Here is a 17,772-nt window from a genome sequence, read left to right as displayed (position 1 = left end):
TGGGCAGGAATGGGAAGGGAAGGGAAGGAAAAGGAAGGGAAAAGAAGAGAAGGGAAGGGAAGGGAAAGAAAGGGACGGGAAAGAAAAGGAAGGGAAGGAAAGAGAAGAGAAGAAAAGAGAAGAGAAGAGAAGAGAAGAGAAGAGAAGAGAAGAAAAGAGAGAAGAGAAGAGAAGAAAAGAGAGAAGAGAAGAGTCAGAAACAGACATACAGTCAAGAGCGTATAGAGACAGAGATAAAGAAGAGAGGGAAAGAAGAAAAGAGAGAAGAGAAGAGAAGAAAAGAGAAGAGGATAAGGAGAAGAGGGAAGAAGAGAAAGGGAAGAAAGAAAAAGAGAGCAAGTAAACATGGGGAAGAGAAGAAAGGGAGAGAGCAAACGGGGCAGGCTAGCTCAACTATAGCCCTTTGGCGGGGGGAGGAGAAGAAGCAGAGGTGTTTGTTGTGTTGCTCCCCAAGCTGGTCCTCAAATGGTCGCGTCCAGAGCCCGCGGCCAATGGGCGGCGGGGATGTTGAGAGCCGGGGCCGCTGTGTGGGCTCTCGCTGGCTGGGGACGGCGGCCGCCGCCATGATGCTTGTTTGCTTTCAATGAAAACGAGGGGGGCAAGGAGGAGGAGGCGGCGGTGGCGGCGGCGGCGGCGGCGGCGGCGAGGAGGAGACGGCGGTGGGGAAGGCGAAGAGGGCGGTGGCGAAGAAGAAGCGGCGGCGGAGGGGAGGTGCTGGTGGAGGGAGTAGCGGCGGAGGCCGGGCTCAGGGCGGGCGGCCTCGGGGCCCTCGGAGGGAACAAAGAGCAGCGGGAGGCTGAGGCTGAGGCGGCGGCGGCTGAGGCGGGAGCGGCGACGGCGGCAGCGGCGGCGGCGCGGCGGCAGCTGGGGGGACTGGTATGGTGGTTCCAGAGGTCAGACCCCGCTGCACTCACAGGGAGGAGGAGGAGGCGGAGGAAGGAGGCGAACCCCGAGAGGTAAGCGCTTTGGAGCGGGACCCCTCGGGCAGCCCGGGCGGGGAAGGGGCTGAGGCTGAGGAAGGGCCGGGGCCAGAGGAGGAGGGCAGGCAGGGGATAGGGGTGGAGGGGGAGGGGAGCCGGGGCGGGTGGGAGCCCTGGGCTGGGCTCCCCTCGCGGGGCTCCCGGGCACTGAGGCTCCTCTTCTTGCCCCTCCCCCCATTGCCCCTCCAGGAGCAGCCGTTCACCCGGGAGAAGTTATCTTCCCCCGAAACTTCCCATTCTCGACCCACCCGGGTCGAGGGTCGCATACACGCCCTCTCCCCCGGGATGGGGACTTAGGATGACGCCGCTGCCACCTCCGTCTTCGCTGCTGCCACCTCTTCCTCCTCTCTTAGTGCCCTCTCTACCTCGAGCTCCTTTTCCTTTCATTCATCTCAGCCTTAGGTGTGATTTCTTTGCCTCTTCCTTTCCCCTCAGCCCCCCAACAAGCACGGAAGCAGCCACACTTTTAATAACAACAAAACCACAACTTTTTTTTTTTTTTTTTTTTTGGTCCCGTGAAAGGGAGAGAAACAAAACAAAACAAAACACCGCACCACCTAGCTGCTTCTTAAAGCAGGGCTGTCGGTTGTTTTGATAAGAATCTGCAACTGCTGTTGCTGCTGCCGCTGCAGGTCGGGATGCTGAGGCCTAGTTGGCACTAAAAAAAGCCACCACGGCAGCTAGCTGGAAAGAGAGTTAGGGCTTTGATTGACACAAAGCTCAGGGAAACCGAAGGAAAGTGGGTGGGATTTAAGATGACTAGCAGGTAAGTGACTGAGACTATGAGGCTTACACATGCAAAGAATCAAAGTAGAAAATTGCTTCCATTTCATTTTTTGGGATAACTCCAAGAATATGCCTGCTACTTGGAGATGATTTTTTTTGAAACTCAGAGTAATTTTGTATCCAGCTAGTAGAAAAAACGAGGCAATAGATTAGGTTTGTAACAAGAATGAAATAACTACTTGGATAATTTGTTTAACTTTGATTTTAGGGGAGGGAGTTGTATTTGCTTTGGCTTCATATGCAGATGGACATATGCATGTTTTATATGAATATATGAATTATATGAATATTCTTGTATCTAATAATTCATAGGAGTAGATTTTTAAAAAAACTATTAACTGGAACAATAACAATAACTTTATAGAATATTTTTATAGATCCTAGCATGTTGGAACTCGAAAGACCTAAAAGATGCTATAGTCCAAACCCCCTTATTTTATACATGAGAAAATTCAAGGTCATATAAAGAATTAGTGATAGACCCAGATCTTCTGACTACAAGTTCAGTGTTCTAATTCAGACTTTTGAATGTAAGTTTTGCATTATTAATAGCATAGATGAAATATATAGTGCTGTATGGTTTGTTGAGTACTTGAGTTGACTTTTTTTTTCCTTTACTACATTTATTTAAGAAATGAGGCTATTATCTCTTTTTCACTTAAGCAAACAGACAAAAAGAATAAATTGCTTGCCAAGGTTACACAGCTAATAGTGTCTCAGGTGGAGTTTGAGTCTAGGTCCTCCTGGGTTATGAGTTCTTTGTGTTGTGGTAATCTGCCTTTCTAGTAGTGCAGCAATTAAGTTCTAACCATAACTATTATTATGCTTGTTTGAATCCATTTCCCCACTGTTTTGGAATTGGACCTGGAACCAAGACTGGACTTTAGAAAATTAATTCAGAAGAATTAGGCATATTTCCAATGGTCATCTTGATATTCTGGGATTTGCATTGAGAAACAAATATGTTAAATGAATATGTCTAAATTTGCAGTAATATTATTTACGTTCTACTTGGTTGTATAGATTCAATAAAACTTGTTTTCTTTTTGGATTCTTGAAACAGTTTTTAAAAGGAAAAAAGTGATTGTAAAGAAATTAAAAACATTTAAATATGACTAAAACTTTAAAACATTTTGAAAAAAAAATAATAGAACTTATATATAGAAAATGACAGAAGTTTTGTCTCTTAAAGAATACTTTGGGAAGTTCTATATTTACTTTAGTGCCAATTCTGTTCTATAAACATTTTTTAGATTATCTCTAGGGTTTGTCTTGAGTTTACATCTACATTCAAGTCTTGCCAACTTTTAGTTATTGTATTAAAATTTCAAAGTAGGATTTTTTTTTTTAAAAGAGCTTTAAGGTCCCTAAGAGTATATAATTTAACTCACTTATTTTGCAAATGAGGCCCAAAGTAATTGTTACTTAGCTATTGTCATATTAAGTAGTAAAAGAACTTAAACTAGAACCAGGTTCTTTGACTACAAGGTCAGTATTCTTTCTTTTTTTTTTTTTTTTGTGGGGGGGGGGGGAGGGAGGAGTCAAGTTATTTTCTGAAAACAGCCAAAAGTATTTTGAGTCACTGAATCTGGTGGATAAGGTAGGTAAATCAACTGGGTAATTCTATTTTTTATTCAGAAGTATGAGTATAAAACACCAAGATTATTTGTATCTAACTAGTTCAGATAGTAATTCCAAATGTGGCTTAAGCTTTATTAGATTATATCTTCCAATGTATCTGCTTAGTATGCAATATAATTACATTTTTATTCATATTCTGTATTAGTTAAAATATTTCACTAAATGATTATAAAATTCCAGAAGTTACTGGGCATAATTCAGTTGATCAAGCAGAGTTGGTTAGGAAAATTTTCACATCCAAAGTGAGACTTCATTCGTTGGAAAAACCCCCAAATCATATGCCTAATATAGAATAATTAATTTATTTCCTGTTATGTATGTGATTTTTAAAAGCATAAACTTATTTTAGTGATCGTTGAGATTTGTAGATACACACACACACACACACACATACACACATACAGACATAATGTAGATATCCTTGTATTTGTGAACTTACAAGTTTATAGAGACATATATCTTACATACAACACTGGAAGAAAGTGGGGGAAAAAAAACATTTTAGTAGAGGCCATTTAGCGCTCTAAGTTTTAATGACAATACTTTTGGGATTTCTGGGTAAGTATATTTTAAAGGGTTTTTTGTGAGTAAAGCTTAGTTGTTACAAAATTGCAATTGTAGCTCCAGACTTTTAGTTGCTAAGTAAAGTCATTAATACTGACATTTTTAAATTTTTTCTTCAAAAATAGTTTAAATTTGGAAAGGTTGCCATGATGGGAAAAGGGAGTAGCCTAGTCATATAATGAGACTGAGTGATAACTCAAGCTGTATATGCACTTACATAATGTTACAAGACCTGAAAGGAAGATAGCCCCCTAAGAAAGATACACATCATCTCGTTTCTTCATCTCTTCCCCTTAGGACTGATTTATGAAAAAACATGAACATAAGTTACATAGGATAAAAAGGATTGAATGATTTGAATCAACTGTTAAGAGATTGTCAGTGGAGATAAAGTTCATAGATCTGCAAGATCTGTTTGGGAAAAAAAATTATCTGAAACGTAGAAAAGGAAAGAAACAGATTAGCCCCTGGAGATCAGGAGTGGTTTTTGTTCATTTTTATTGCTTGTCTCTGTATCCTGAATGCTTTGAAGAATATTTGGCATATAGTAGGCATTTAAGAAATGCTTGTTGACTGATTAATTTTGACTAATTAATTTCAAAAATCTTTGAAAATTTTAAATGCCTTTTGATTTTTACTTATAATCCATGTGCTTTGGGTTATAGTAGGGTATATTATAATCAAATTACGTTAGACTTTTTAACTAATTACAGAATGTCATAGAGATCAAGAAGATAGCATGATAACTGGAAAAAAATTAGCTGACCCCTGATTTTGAATCCATTTTCAACACTTAATTACATGTATTACCTTGGACAAATCATTTCATTTCTTTGGCCTCCACTTTCATCATTTGAAAAATGATATTTGTACCAACTAGCTCACAGAATTGTTTTAGAAAAATATTTTGTAATCCTTAAAGCACTATATAAATTTGATTTGTATTACAAAAGTAGAAATGTGATTTGGGCATAAGATTGATACTTAAGATGAATTTTATTGCTGACTTCAATTCTGTGGTTTTATAGTAGTGTACTTGTACCACTATTTCATTTTTTTTTTGGTAAACCAGTGACATTTCATGGAAAGAGTAATTAAGAAGTCCTGCTTAGTATATAAAATCATCTATATCATTGTTAGATGTTAACATAGGTATTAAATATTCTGAAGATGTATTAATGTACAACTGTTGTTTCCTGAATTTTAATTTTATTGGGAATACCTAACAATTCTGTTCAAATATATAGCATTAAAGGATTATTTGAAATAAAATGAATTGATTTTTATATTTTTACATAAAATATTTGGAAAAGGTTTAGCTATAACAAAATCTGAAACCCATTTAAAGGTATACTTTTAAACCAGTAAAGCTTTGAATTCAAGGGAGCCAATATATTTAATCTCTGTGGTCAGAATTTTTTTTTTTCAAACTTTAGATGGGACTGGTTTTTCTCTTTTGTGAATGAACTAGTAACATTTTAGCCTGATGATTATAAGCTCCTCTAGTACAGGGACTTTTTACTTTATGTACCTCTAAGAGTTGTGTTGGTGCTTTATATAGAGTAAGCACTTAAATATTGGTCAGACTGAAATGTTCATTTGAATTGTTTTTCTTTTTCAATGCATTTTTATTTAAATATTTCTCAATTACACATTTCAAAATATTTTTTTAAAAAATTGATTTCCAAATTCACCTATTCCTCTACTCCTTGAGAAGGCAAATAATATGGTATTAAATATACATAGAAAACTTTTCCCCTTTCAATTATTCTGCCTTTTTGTAGACTATCAAAACTAAATTCCTATTCTGCTGTGTGTCCTTTTCTGGCATAGATGTATGACCCTGAATTCTCAAACACCTTGCCAGCAGAATGGAAGCTGTAGCAGGCTGTTTATGGTTCAAGTATAGTTTGGCAGTTAATTTTATATCTATCATACAAGAATTATCCTAGCTAAATGTGGAAAGGTTTATTTACAGAAAATTAGCATTAGCCAGTAGATGTTTTGTTTTGTTTTGTTTTGTTTTGTTTTGTTTTTTTGGCTATAGCAATACAAAAAACATATATTGTGCTGTATACATGTTAGTTTAAGGAGGCTGAAGGAGCATCTGCTCTACTATACTAATAAAATTCCATCTCTCAAGTATTATAGTTGGAGCATGAATAGTTTTTAATACTTATAATCTGTGCTCATGGTTTTTAGATTAAATACAAATTCAATAATACAGATTGGAACATAAAATAGAATTTATGACTCAAAACATTTGCAGCACCTGTTCCCTTGCCATCTATAAAGCTTGATTTTCTGTTCTTTGTAACTTTTTTCTTAAATCATTTTTTTCATATTAAAACTTTTTTCTTCTAATAAATTAGTTATTTTATGTCATTTGACATTTTTATTAAATTCTATGTGATTTTAAAAAGTAAGAAAAAAAAACATCATTAATGGAGGAAGACCATTCTGAAATAATTTCAGTAGTCAGGGATCTTCTGTTATGCAAATTGATTTACATATTTAAGAGAATGCTGAGCTTCTGGACTGTTAGCACTAATGGAATCTGGATACACACTTATAAATTCATGAGTTGATTTATAATGGACTCTTTCCATTGACATGAAAGGAAGTTTTTTTTTTTTTAATCAACTTAAGTGCTATTAATAGTTAGCATTGAGTGTACAAGTGACAGTTTTCTTGTCCTCCATAAAAATATGCATAATTTGAAAAAAAGCATGTAAGAGTTAAAGAATGTGGCCATGGATGAAGGAGCCTTCCAGTTCTCATTCTATGGTCCATTTAAGTAGTTTCATAATTGGTTGAATAACTCTGTAGAGACTGTTGATTAATCACCATCTGTGAAGAAAGTTTCTTTAGTAGTATCCACAATATTCTTTATCTGGCCATGTTCTGCTGATATTTATCAGTGACTTATTAAAAAAAAAAAAGATAACCCTGCTTAGCACAGTAATTAGAAAATTAGGTAACTATAGATTTTTATTATTATTTCTATCTAAGCAAGAGATTTTAAATGTTGTCTTCTCCTACAATAACATTAAAATGTAATCGGGAAATTTTTAACAAAATAAATAAAAACACAATAACATAGATGATGTTAATTTGTGATTTTCTAAACCAATATGTTGCACTCAGATATCCCTTTTTATTTGAATTTGATACCACTGGTATGGGAAATTTATTGAGGGGGGAGAGAAGGAACTTCTTTTGTCATTGATGATCATTGAGAGATTTCAATTTTCAAGGATAAATCAAAAATGGAATTTGAATCCTTGTTTTCCCAGTTTGAGACCAGATTTCTATCTCCCAGGCTAAATAACCTCCCCTAGCCATAATACACAATCATAAAATTTAACGCTAGAAGGAACCTTAGAGATAATTTAGCTATAACTTTTTTGTTCATCAATTTCTTCACTTATGCAACTTTGGGATTTGAGCTCAGGTTTTCTAATTAAATCTAATCTTCTTTTTATACCATACTGGGTTTTAGATTTGCAATTATTATAAAATGGTTTTTGCTATTTTGTTAGTCCAAAAGTTTTAGGGCAGTTTGAACCTTTAATAATCTAAAACTGCACAAAGACTTTTGGGAGACTCAGTATTTTTCACTTCATACCCCTCAGATATTTGAAAACAATGGTCATATATCCTCTAATGTCCCTTTTTCAGACTGAATATTTTCACTTCACAGAATCTGTTTGAAAGGGACTCTAGAAATCACTTAGACTAACTTGTACTCAAATATTGTTCTCTTTTTCAAGATCTCATCCCTAAGTAATAATCTGATTTCCAATTAAAGACTTTTAGGAATGAAGCGGCCCATTGTTCTAGATAACACTAATCTGTAGCAAGTTTTTCCACATATTGGCCAAAATCTGCCTCTCCCTAACTAGCATTTAGTTTACAGTGCACAAAAGCACCCAAATCGTATTTATAAATAATATTGTCAGACCATGACTGCCATATAATATGCTTGTGTGTATCTTATTGATCATAATCAGTTTTTCTGTTCATATGATTTAAAAAAAGATCTACTTGTAGAACTTTACTTATTGATGGGAAAAGAAATAATGCATTTGGGGTAGCTCGATGGTAAAGTGGATAGAGCATCAGCCTTGAAGTCAGGAGGACCTGAGTTCAAATTTGGTCTCAGATACTTAACACTGCCTTGCTGTGTTATCTTGGGCAAGTCACTTACCTCTCCTTCCCCCCCAAAGGAAATAATGCATATATTAATTACTATGTGCCAGGCAGTGCTTTACAGATATCTTATTTGATCTTAAGGTGTATCTGGGAGGTTGGTACTCCCATCTCCATATTACAGTCAAGTAAATTGAATCTTCCACAGACGAATAGATGTCTGAGGCAGGATTTAAATTCAGGTATTCCTGACCATAAACCTAGTATACGGATTTATGACACTACCTAACTGCCTCTATCAAATTGCATTTTCCTAGTCAGCCTGTTCATCCAAAAACATATGCTGTATATAAGGCATCGTGCTATGTATTGAATGTGCTATGTATGTGAAGACCAAAACAGAACAGTCTCTGCCTTCAAGGAATTTAACATTTATATACATATATATATATAGCCACACACAGTAACATAATAATGGGAAGAAGTGTCAGGGAAAATGGTATGTAGGAGGTGGTACCTGAGATAAAGTTAAAAGAAAGAAGTGAAAGTGGTTCAGAAATGAGCATATCCAGATTTGATGGTACAAAACTTATGTAACAAGGATGACTGACAACTAGTAGGACTTTTTAACCAGATCCACAAATCAGTCAATTAATAGATATATAGGTGCCTACAATGTGCAAAGATCAAAAATGATTTGATATTATGGTTATCTAAAGAAGAGGGAATGACGATTATAAAAGAAGCAAAGGAGGATAAAGGAAATCTGGGAAACCTGCAAGGATTTTACTATTTGTATTTTACCATTATAAATAATGAGTATCTTATTTCTTGTTTGGCTTTAATTTTATCCCATAACATCCAAAATCCATAACTGTGATATTAGGAACCCGACCTGTTTTCCATATTTGATGTTTTTATGCATTTCAGATTAGCATGACATAGTGGATAGAGGACCAGCCTTGGAGTCAGGAAGACCTGGTTCAAGTCCCACCTCTGATACATACAGTCTGGCCCTGGGCAAATCACTTAATCTCTCAGTACCCCCAGGTAACTTTAAGATTTTTAAGTTGCAGAACAGTTCTTGATCTGCATTAGTAGACAGACTCCTCAAATTCTTTAAACTAATGAAATTAATGGTCTTGACCTAAAATGGTCCAAGTCATTTTTATCAGTTAATTAAGTTTCTTGTAAATTGGGATTGTTTCATTCTCAGTCCCTGTCACCAAGGTGCTTAATAAATATTTATTTCTACATCTGATTTCCCCACCCTGTTTTTGAGGATGAAGATTATCAACTTTCATCAAAATTAATCTCTTATGTCTAGCACTTATATATATAACATTTTATTTCACTGAAGGAAGTTCATTTATATGTAAATAAAGCCCATGCATATTGGGCTTTATTTTATTTGAGGTTAGATTCAGGATTATACATCTGTTGAGTTTTGTTATAGTTTTAGAATGACCTTTGTAATTCTAATAGCTAATTTTACATTACCAACTAATAAATACCTAAAATGGCAACAAATCTGCATTATAATACTTTCTCCAAGATTTTAGAGAGATTTGGGGGTGGCTTCAGGCATCAAGTCATTTCAGAGAATCATAAAAATAGAAATAACTTTAAACAATACAGATTTAAATGTGTATGTAATTGTTATCTTCAACAAAGTGAGAAGGAGTTTTAGGGAGAATAATTTGAAGTGGTTTGGAGAACCTGGATAAATTTAGGAGCCTGTGATACCAGAATTGCTCATTTTAATTTAAATACAAATGGAATTTAATATGGCATTTTTTAAAAGGGAAAAAATACATTATGTTTAAGAAAATATTGGCAGGAAAAATGTTACTGATTAAATTCCAGTAAACTTACAGTTACAAGAATACTTGGAAGTCTTCTTTCCCCTTGCCAGGAATAAGAGAAGATGATCTTGATTTCTTGATGTATTAAATAATTTTACCTTTTAGATTAAGGAATACCTTTAGAGTTTGGAGTGTCAAAGCACATGTGAAAATACTCCTCCAAGAATTTGGTTAGGAAACGTACTTTCTGTGTTTTGGGACAATTAAGTCAGGTCTTCTGAAAATCTCAATTAACAAACGTTTATTGGTCACTTAAAATGTGCCAAACCTAGCTAGGGGATAAAAAATGAAACAATTTTTATCCCACAGGAGCTTATATTCTCTCTGGAGAGACAATACAATACATGTTTAAATTTTATGCAAAATAAATGCAAGGTAATGAGCCTAGTGATATTGTTAGATCAGCATGATAAAACTTGACATAACTTTTTGAGTATGGTTTCAAATTGCTCTATGGAATGATTGAATCAGTTCTCAATTCCATTATCAATGCATTTGTCATTTTCCTTTTCTGGCTGATTAACCAATCTAGTAGGTTTGAGGTAATACCTCAGAATTATTTTAATTTTTATTTTTCCAATAAGTAGTGAGTTGGAATGTTTTTTATATGACTATAAATATCTTGATTAGTTCCTCTGAAAATTTCATATCCTTTGCTCATTTATCAATTGTAGAATGGCTTTTTTTTTTTAAATACATTTGACTCAGTTCTATATATATTTGAGAAATTTGGTCTTCATCATAGAAACTTGCTTCAAAATTCTTTTCAGTTACTGTTGCTAACTGTATTCTCCCCCTTCCCTCAATACCCCCAGGCATTTTTCTCTGATCCTTTCTCAAGTCTGGAATGCTTGTCTTTCCCAAATTTGCCTTCTGATTTCCTTTAAGTCCTAATTAAAATTCTATTTTAAAAAAATTAAATTTACTTAATATTTTTCTCCAGTTACATTTAAAATTTTTTTATATTCTTAAGATTTTTTGAGTTCTAGATTCTCTTCCTTATCATCCCCACCCACAATTAAGAAACCACATGTGAAGTTATACAAAACATTTTCATAAAAGTCAAGTTGTGAAAGAAAACAGATCTCCCACCCTAATGAAAATAAAAACCATCAAGAAAAATTAAGTTAAAATGAAAGAGAGAATGTTTAAATCTATATCAGACATAACCAGTTCTCTGGGTATGGATAGGATTTTTCATCATAAGTCCTTTAGAATAGTGGTGGATGATTGTGCTACTGAGAACAGCAACGTTATTTACATTTGGTTGTTTCAGGTCATTGCTATTACTTTGTATACAGTACATTTCAATTTGTTCATGGAGGACTTTCCAGGTTTTTTTTTTTTTTTTTTTTTTTTTTTTTCTGAGAGCATGCTGCTTATCATTTTCCAGAGAATGATAATATTCCATCATAAAAACATACCCTACTTTATTGAGCCATTCCCCAATTGATGGGTATCCCCTCAATTTACAGGTTTTTTATTCTGAGAAGAGCTGCTATAAATACAAAATCCCATCTTTTACTGCCTTTCCAAACTCTTCTTCTATCCTCTCTTTGTAAACTATTTGTTCTGTTTAAAGCTTGTTTGTATATATTTATTTGCATGTTATCTCATATTGTGAATTCATTGTGAATAGCAACTGTCATTTACTTTTTTCCTATTCTCAGTGCATAGTTTAGTGCCGGGCATGTAGCAGGGGCTTAATGTTTATTTATTGATAGGTTGATTGACATGTACATGTTACCTCTTTTATTGGAATGTTAACTCTTCAAGGTCAGTGACTTCAATTTTTCCTTGTATCTTCCATGCTTAGCATAGTGCTTTATACTGTGCTTAATAAATGTATATTGATAGTCATTGAAATTAGCCTCCAATTCAGCTTTTCCCCATTCTCCTATTTCTTTTTTTTTTTTTAAAGTAGTTTTAAAATTAATGCCTTTTGGTTTTTTATGTTATATTCATTTCCAAACATACCTTTCTCTGGTAAGCTACCCCTTGTAACACAGATTTTTTAAAATGGGGAAAAAACTTGTACAAAATCATCTAATATGTTGAGTTTGAGAATAAATTCAAGGGGCAACTAGTTGGTATCACATAGATAGAATATTAGCTACAAAGTCAGGAGGACCTGAGGTCAAAGCTGGCCTCAGACACTTAACACTGACCAGCTCTGTAACTCTGGTAAAATCACTTAACCTAATTGCCCTCCCTATGAGAGAAAGGCACACACACACACAAATTCAGGATTTCATACTCAGAATCCCTGACCTTTGCAAGGCAAAAAAAAAATTAAAAAAAAAAACCCCAAAACCTTTTGACAGTTATTAGTTTCTATACTCTGTTGCTTTATTTGTCTTATCTTCCCTCTAGATTTTTCCTGAATGTAGAGATGGTCTTATTTTTGTGGCCCTCTATTGACTGTAATTACAAAAATTTGCAACTCATCATACTTTCTTACTACATAAAGAACATTAATTTTTAGATTTTGTTTGTTTGTTTTGCCTTATTCATCTTTGCTCCTGAATTTGGAGACAGAAGATCTGGGTTTGAATCTTACTTCTTCTATTAAAATCTTTTGATACCTCACAGAGCTTAGATGCCCTTAAAACAGTTCATTTTTCCCTTAAAAAACATTTTTTAGATATCTTTAATTTCTGTCACCTTTATTTTCTAATAACTCCCTTTCTCACATATACATTTACCTTGTTAGTCTTCCTTTTTAACATTTTTTTTTGAGAGAAAAATTAGCTCAGCAAAGGTAATCAAAACATCAGGTGAAAATTATAATATATACAATGTTCCACAACCATACTCCCTCCCCTTTGCAAAGAATAGCGAGAAATGCTTTTTCTTTTTTCTGGAGCCAAGTTTAGTCATTATAATTATATAGCATTCAGATTCTTTTAACTATTCTTTGCATTTTATAGTTTTATTATATATTATTTTTCTGAGGTCTTTTTTTTTTTATCATGTATCCATTCACATAAGCCTTCTCTTCCTTCTGCATTCCTAATATTAATTTTTTTATTATACTAGAATAACATTCTATTCATGTACCACAGTGCCAGCTATCCTCAGTTCATGGGCTTCTACTTTGTTTCCAGGTCTTTATTACTACAAAAAGTGCTGCTTTGGAATATTAGCATAGGTCCCTTTTCTTATCTTCGACGTTTTTGGGAATATACACACCTAATAGACCTTGAGGATTCCTGACAACAATGCTGGTGGAGCACAAAGTTTGGCAGCTTCTCCCAAGCTGGAAACTTAGTTTGGATCTAGACGGTATCTGTTGTTCAGTTATTTTTCAATCTTGCCTGACTCTTCACGACCACTTTGGAGGTTTTTTTTTTTTTTTTTTTTTTTTAATTTTCTTGGCACACATATAAGGAAACTGAGGCATGTAGGGTTAAGTGCCTAAGCAAGTATCTGAGGCCAGAGTTGAACTTAAGAAGATGAGTCTGATTCCAGGTCTGGTACTCTATCCAGCTTCCCATCTTGTGCCCATTGTTATGTTTGTTAGCCTATCCCTAACAAGAGGCTCATTATCAGGTTACTTGCAAGATGTTTTTTTTTTGTTGTTGTTGTTGTTTGTTTGTTTGTTTGCTAGCTACAGCAATTCTGGAAGGCTCTCTGCTTAGCTATAAGGTGATGTGGGGGAGTTACCGCATTGATGAAATCACAGATACTTGAAGAAAAGGCCATTTTACTCTTTTGTATTTTGCCTATTGACTTATTGCATGTCTTTAGCCATTTTTGAACATTACTAGAATATAAGACATTAAGAAAAAGTATATTCTGTTCAGAAAGATAAGAATGTAAATACTGTTTTTGAAGAAAATTCCCATCCAATTTAGTTAAAATAAAATAAAACGATACTTATCCAAAACATAAATTCTTTGAGCATCCAAATACCAAGATTTTGAGATGGCTAAACTTTGACTATGTTTATTAATGTCATTAATGTTCCTTGGTAGGCACTGAAGATCAGATTATACAACTTCCGTTGCATCTTAAATTGTGTATTCCTTGAGAACAAGGATCATATCTTCCTACCATAAAGACCCACAGTTCTTACCATGTTTATCTCCCCATGATAATTGCTTAAAAAATATATTTTGATTGCTAAATTATTTTAATTTGACTTTGCCAATAGCCCTTCCCCCTCAAATTAGCCTGCAGTCATATGATAAACTACCACAAAGAACATCAAAATTGTACACATTGCAATTAAGTGGTGTGATTTTTTTTTTTTTTTGTTTGTAGAGTTAGGTGAAATTTTTGCAGAAAGTCTGGAATTACAATTTATAGATTATGTTAAAAGATAGCAAAACTTTAGGAGGAATTTTATTTGTAATCCTTATAATGCAGTAGAGTAGTGATTGAATTGGCAGATTAAGAACAAGTGGGGAAAGTAATTGCACATCGAAGAATAGTTTTAAATTCTCTAAATTGTCTCTGAAAAAACAGAAATGATTAGGAACTTACTGAGTGAAATTAGTAGGAACAAATGTAAAATGATGCATTAAGAAATAATTGTTGGCTGAAAAGCAAAGAATAAAAAGCTTTAGGCAAGTTATAGTGTATTTTAAAACATTTTCTTTTTTATGAACTTGTAAAACATGAGTGCTTCTTTATGCAAAGAACAGAAAACAGCATGTGAAAATGAATTTTTATTATATATAGTTTTTTTGGGGGGGAATATAATTAATTTAACATGGAATTTCTAAAACTGCTTTATATATCTGAATAGCCTTTTGAAATTTTTAAATAATTTGTTAGTAAGCATTTTTTAAGCTCTTATGTGCCTGGCAGTGTACTAAGTACTGGGGAAACAAAGGCAAAAGGGAGCTTACAGTCTAATGGGGACAACACATGCAAATTACTCTGTACAAATAATATCTATGCAAGATAAGTTGAATACTCGGCAGAAGACAAGGGGTGGCATTAAAGAGCATCAGGAAAGGCTTCTTGAAGAACAAAGGATTTTCGCTGGATTTCAGGAAAGCCAACATGAAAAGAAATAAGGAAGGAGAAAATTCCAGATATGAGGGATAACCAGTATATATGCTCAGTTAGAAAATGGAGTATCAGGTATGAGGAACAACAAGGAAGCCAATATTAATAAATTACAGAATTCAGGGCAGGAGGAGTAAGGTAGAAGAAGAGTATAAAGGTAGAAGAGCACCAGATTGTGAAGAGCTTTGAACACCAAATTGGATTTGTATATTTGAACCTAAAAGTGACAGAGAGCCATTGGAATATATAATGAGGGAGGGAAAGTAGGGTACAAGAGAGTCAGATCTGTGTCTTAGCAAGAGTAATTTGACAGCTGAGTGTAGAGAGTGAACTTCTGAAGTAGGGAGAGACTTGAGGCAGAGAGTAGCCAACAAGCTACTACAGTACTAGTCTAGGTGTAAAGACCTTTATTAGGATGATGTCCCCACCAGAAGAAAGAGGCATATACAAAAGTTGCTAAAAAGGTGGAAAAACAGGACTTGGTGAATGATAAGATATGTGAGTGAGGAGTGTGAGAATAGGAGCTGAGGATGACAAGCTTTCCACTTAGTTGTGTTAGGGGGATGGTGGTTAGATGATCAAAAAAAGGGCAATGCTTTCAGTTTTCAAATACATCACAGTACCAAAAACAGTGTTATGTCGCTTTTAAAAAGTATGTACCCCTATACTCTTGACTTCTTTAGAATGAGGGCTCAGATTTTGTTCCCTATCTTCTTGCTAGAACTCAGTTTGGAATAGAAGACAGCAATGAAAGTAAGCAGGTTCCAAATTCGCCTCCTTTGCTAAACATCTATAAAATATATTTGTTTTTTTCCTTTCACATAAACTTCCAATTTCTCAGCTCCTGATCTAGATCAGCACATGAGTTTCAATTTAAAAAATACTTTTAAAGGATAGTGTATTTTTAAAATGGCATTTTCTACAGTTAACATCCTAATTCTGTTAGCCATTTAAAATGGTGGAATCATCTCAGTTTGAGAATTGGGTTCCAGATCACTTTTTATAAGACTTTTTACTTCAAATGGCAAGTTTACAAGAGAAAAGAATACAAATTTTATTGGCATTTTGCATTTATGCTATGAACTGTTTATAATCTTAATTTTTTTTTTGCCAGATGCTTCTTAAGAAACAAGTTTCTATTCTTGTCTTTAAATTTAGTGATTTTTTTTTCCCTACTACTTGATACTCTTTAATCTGTGCCCTATTTTTTCCTCCTTTTGCTCTTTGAAGAGGTGGCCTTTGTCATTAAAGCTAACCCTTTAAGATTGTATCTTGATCCTATCCCTTTCCTTTATGTCAACTTCTCTGCCACTTCCCAAGCAGTTCCTTTCCTACTTCTACAAATCCTCACTTGGCCCTTTCAGACCCTCACACATTCTCTCTTCCCTTTTAATGTCAAACTCTTAAAAAAGTGTGTATGCTTTGTAACCTCCACTTCCTGTTATCTTCTCAGCCTTTTGCAGTTTAAATCGTAGCCTCATTACTTAGAAGAATCTTTCTTCAAAAGACATCACTGACGTCAACAGCTAAATCTAATGGCTTTTTCCTCAACCATTAATTTTTTTCACCTGTACACAATCTTTTCTTCCTGGATACTTTGTTGATACTGCTTTCTCTTAATTCTTTTTCTTACATACCTGATCTCTCCTATCCCATCTCCTTTGCCAGATCATCATCCATAGTTTGTCCCATAACTGTAGTATGCCTACAGTTAGGGAGCAAAGCATGGTTTGGTTCTATGCTAAAGTTCTGTTTTGGATGCTTCTCTCTCTCTCTGCACTCACTCGTGGGTAACCTCATGGGTTTGATGATCTTGATGCAGCTATAACTTGTATTTATATGTTATTTCTTCTCTCTCTCCTGAGCAAAAGTCCAACACCATCAACACCATCAACATTTTGAACTATACATCTCATAGGCATCTCAGATTTAACATGTCCAAAGTGGATCTTAGAACTTTCCCCCAAACCCATGTGTTTCCAAACTCTCCCTTTTCAAACTTTGAGATGCCCATCATACTTCACAGTTCACAGCCTTTGTGTCATCCTCTATTCCCTTCCTGTCCCTTACCCAACTTGTATTGCCAGATCCATAAGTTTATAGTACTACAACACTCTCACATCCACCCCCTTCGCTCCTTACAACCACTGTCCTAATTCAGGCCTGGGATGCACTAGTCTTCTAATTGGTCTCTTTGCCTCAAGTATATCCCCATTCTAGTCCATTCTTAGTTTAGTGTTTTCCTGTCATTCTTCACTCTATGGATCCTTTTTATTTCCGAGGTTAAATTTAAATTCCTCATTTTGTCCATTCAAAGCTTTTCATAGCCTGATCCCAACTTACTTTTTCAGCCTATTTATACACATTGCTTCCCTTGAGGAACTGTGGTTCAGCCAAACTTAGCCTACTACTGAAAGTTATACATAACTATCTCCCATCTTTATGCCTGTATATTGATTGCCCGTCATGCTTAGAATCCATTCACTCCTCACTTTTACCTCTTAAAGGTTCTTGTTTTTCCTCAAGGCTCAGTTTGTGTACTCTCCAGCTATCAGTGCCTTTCTTCCCAATGATTACCTTATGTCTTCTTTAAATCTATTTTGTTATGCACTTCATTTGGCTACCCTATGGAATAAAAACTCTTGAGGGCATTTTTTTTTTCCTTATATACTCAGGATCCAACATATTACCTGGTACATATTGGGTGAATAAATGATTGATGCTTGATTGTTAATTAAAATTAAGTTCATGGGAATTGTGTGAAA

The 17,772-nt window shown here is 34.9% G+C and overlaps 1 protein-coding gene across 3 annotated transcripts in view; it reads left to right on the top strand.

Annotated features, from left to right (window-relative positions):
• The first annotated feature begins 644 nt into the window (after positions 1 to 644).
• The window catches only part of CNOT6 (CCR4-NOT transcription complex subunit 6), a 48,287-nt gene continuing 31,159 nt past the window's right edge, over positions 645 to 17,772 (top strand). The window contains exons 1-2 of one of the 3 annotated variants that reach the window (XM_051979085.1): positions 646 to 956; positions 9,054 to 9,173. The gene's annotated coding sequence lies outside the window, so the exon portion shown is untranslated. Of the gene's footprint in view, positions 957 to 9,053; positions 9,174 to 17,772 lie in introns of all 3 variants that reach the window. The other 2 variants (XM_051979086.1, XM_051979084.1) reach the window with 2 other exon arrangements.

This window comes from Antechinus flavipes, chromosome 2, assembly GCF_016432865.1.
Source record: "Antechinus flavipes isolate AdamAnt ecotype Samford, QLD, Australia chromosome 2, AdamAnt_v2, whole genome shotgun sequence".
In the NCBI taxonomy this organism is placed as follows: domain Eukaryota; kingdom Metazoa; phylum Chordata; class Mammalia; order Dasyuromorphia; family Dasyuridae; genus Antechinus; species Antechinus flavipes.
The sequence above is the reverse complement of the archived record's forward strand: the minus strand, read 5'-3'. Positions and strand labels throughout refer to the sequence as shown.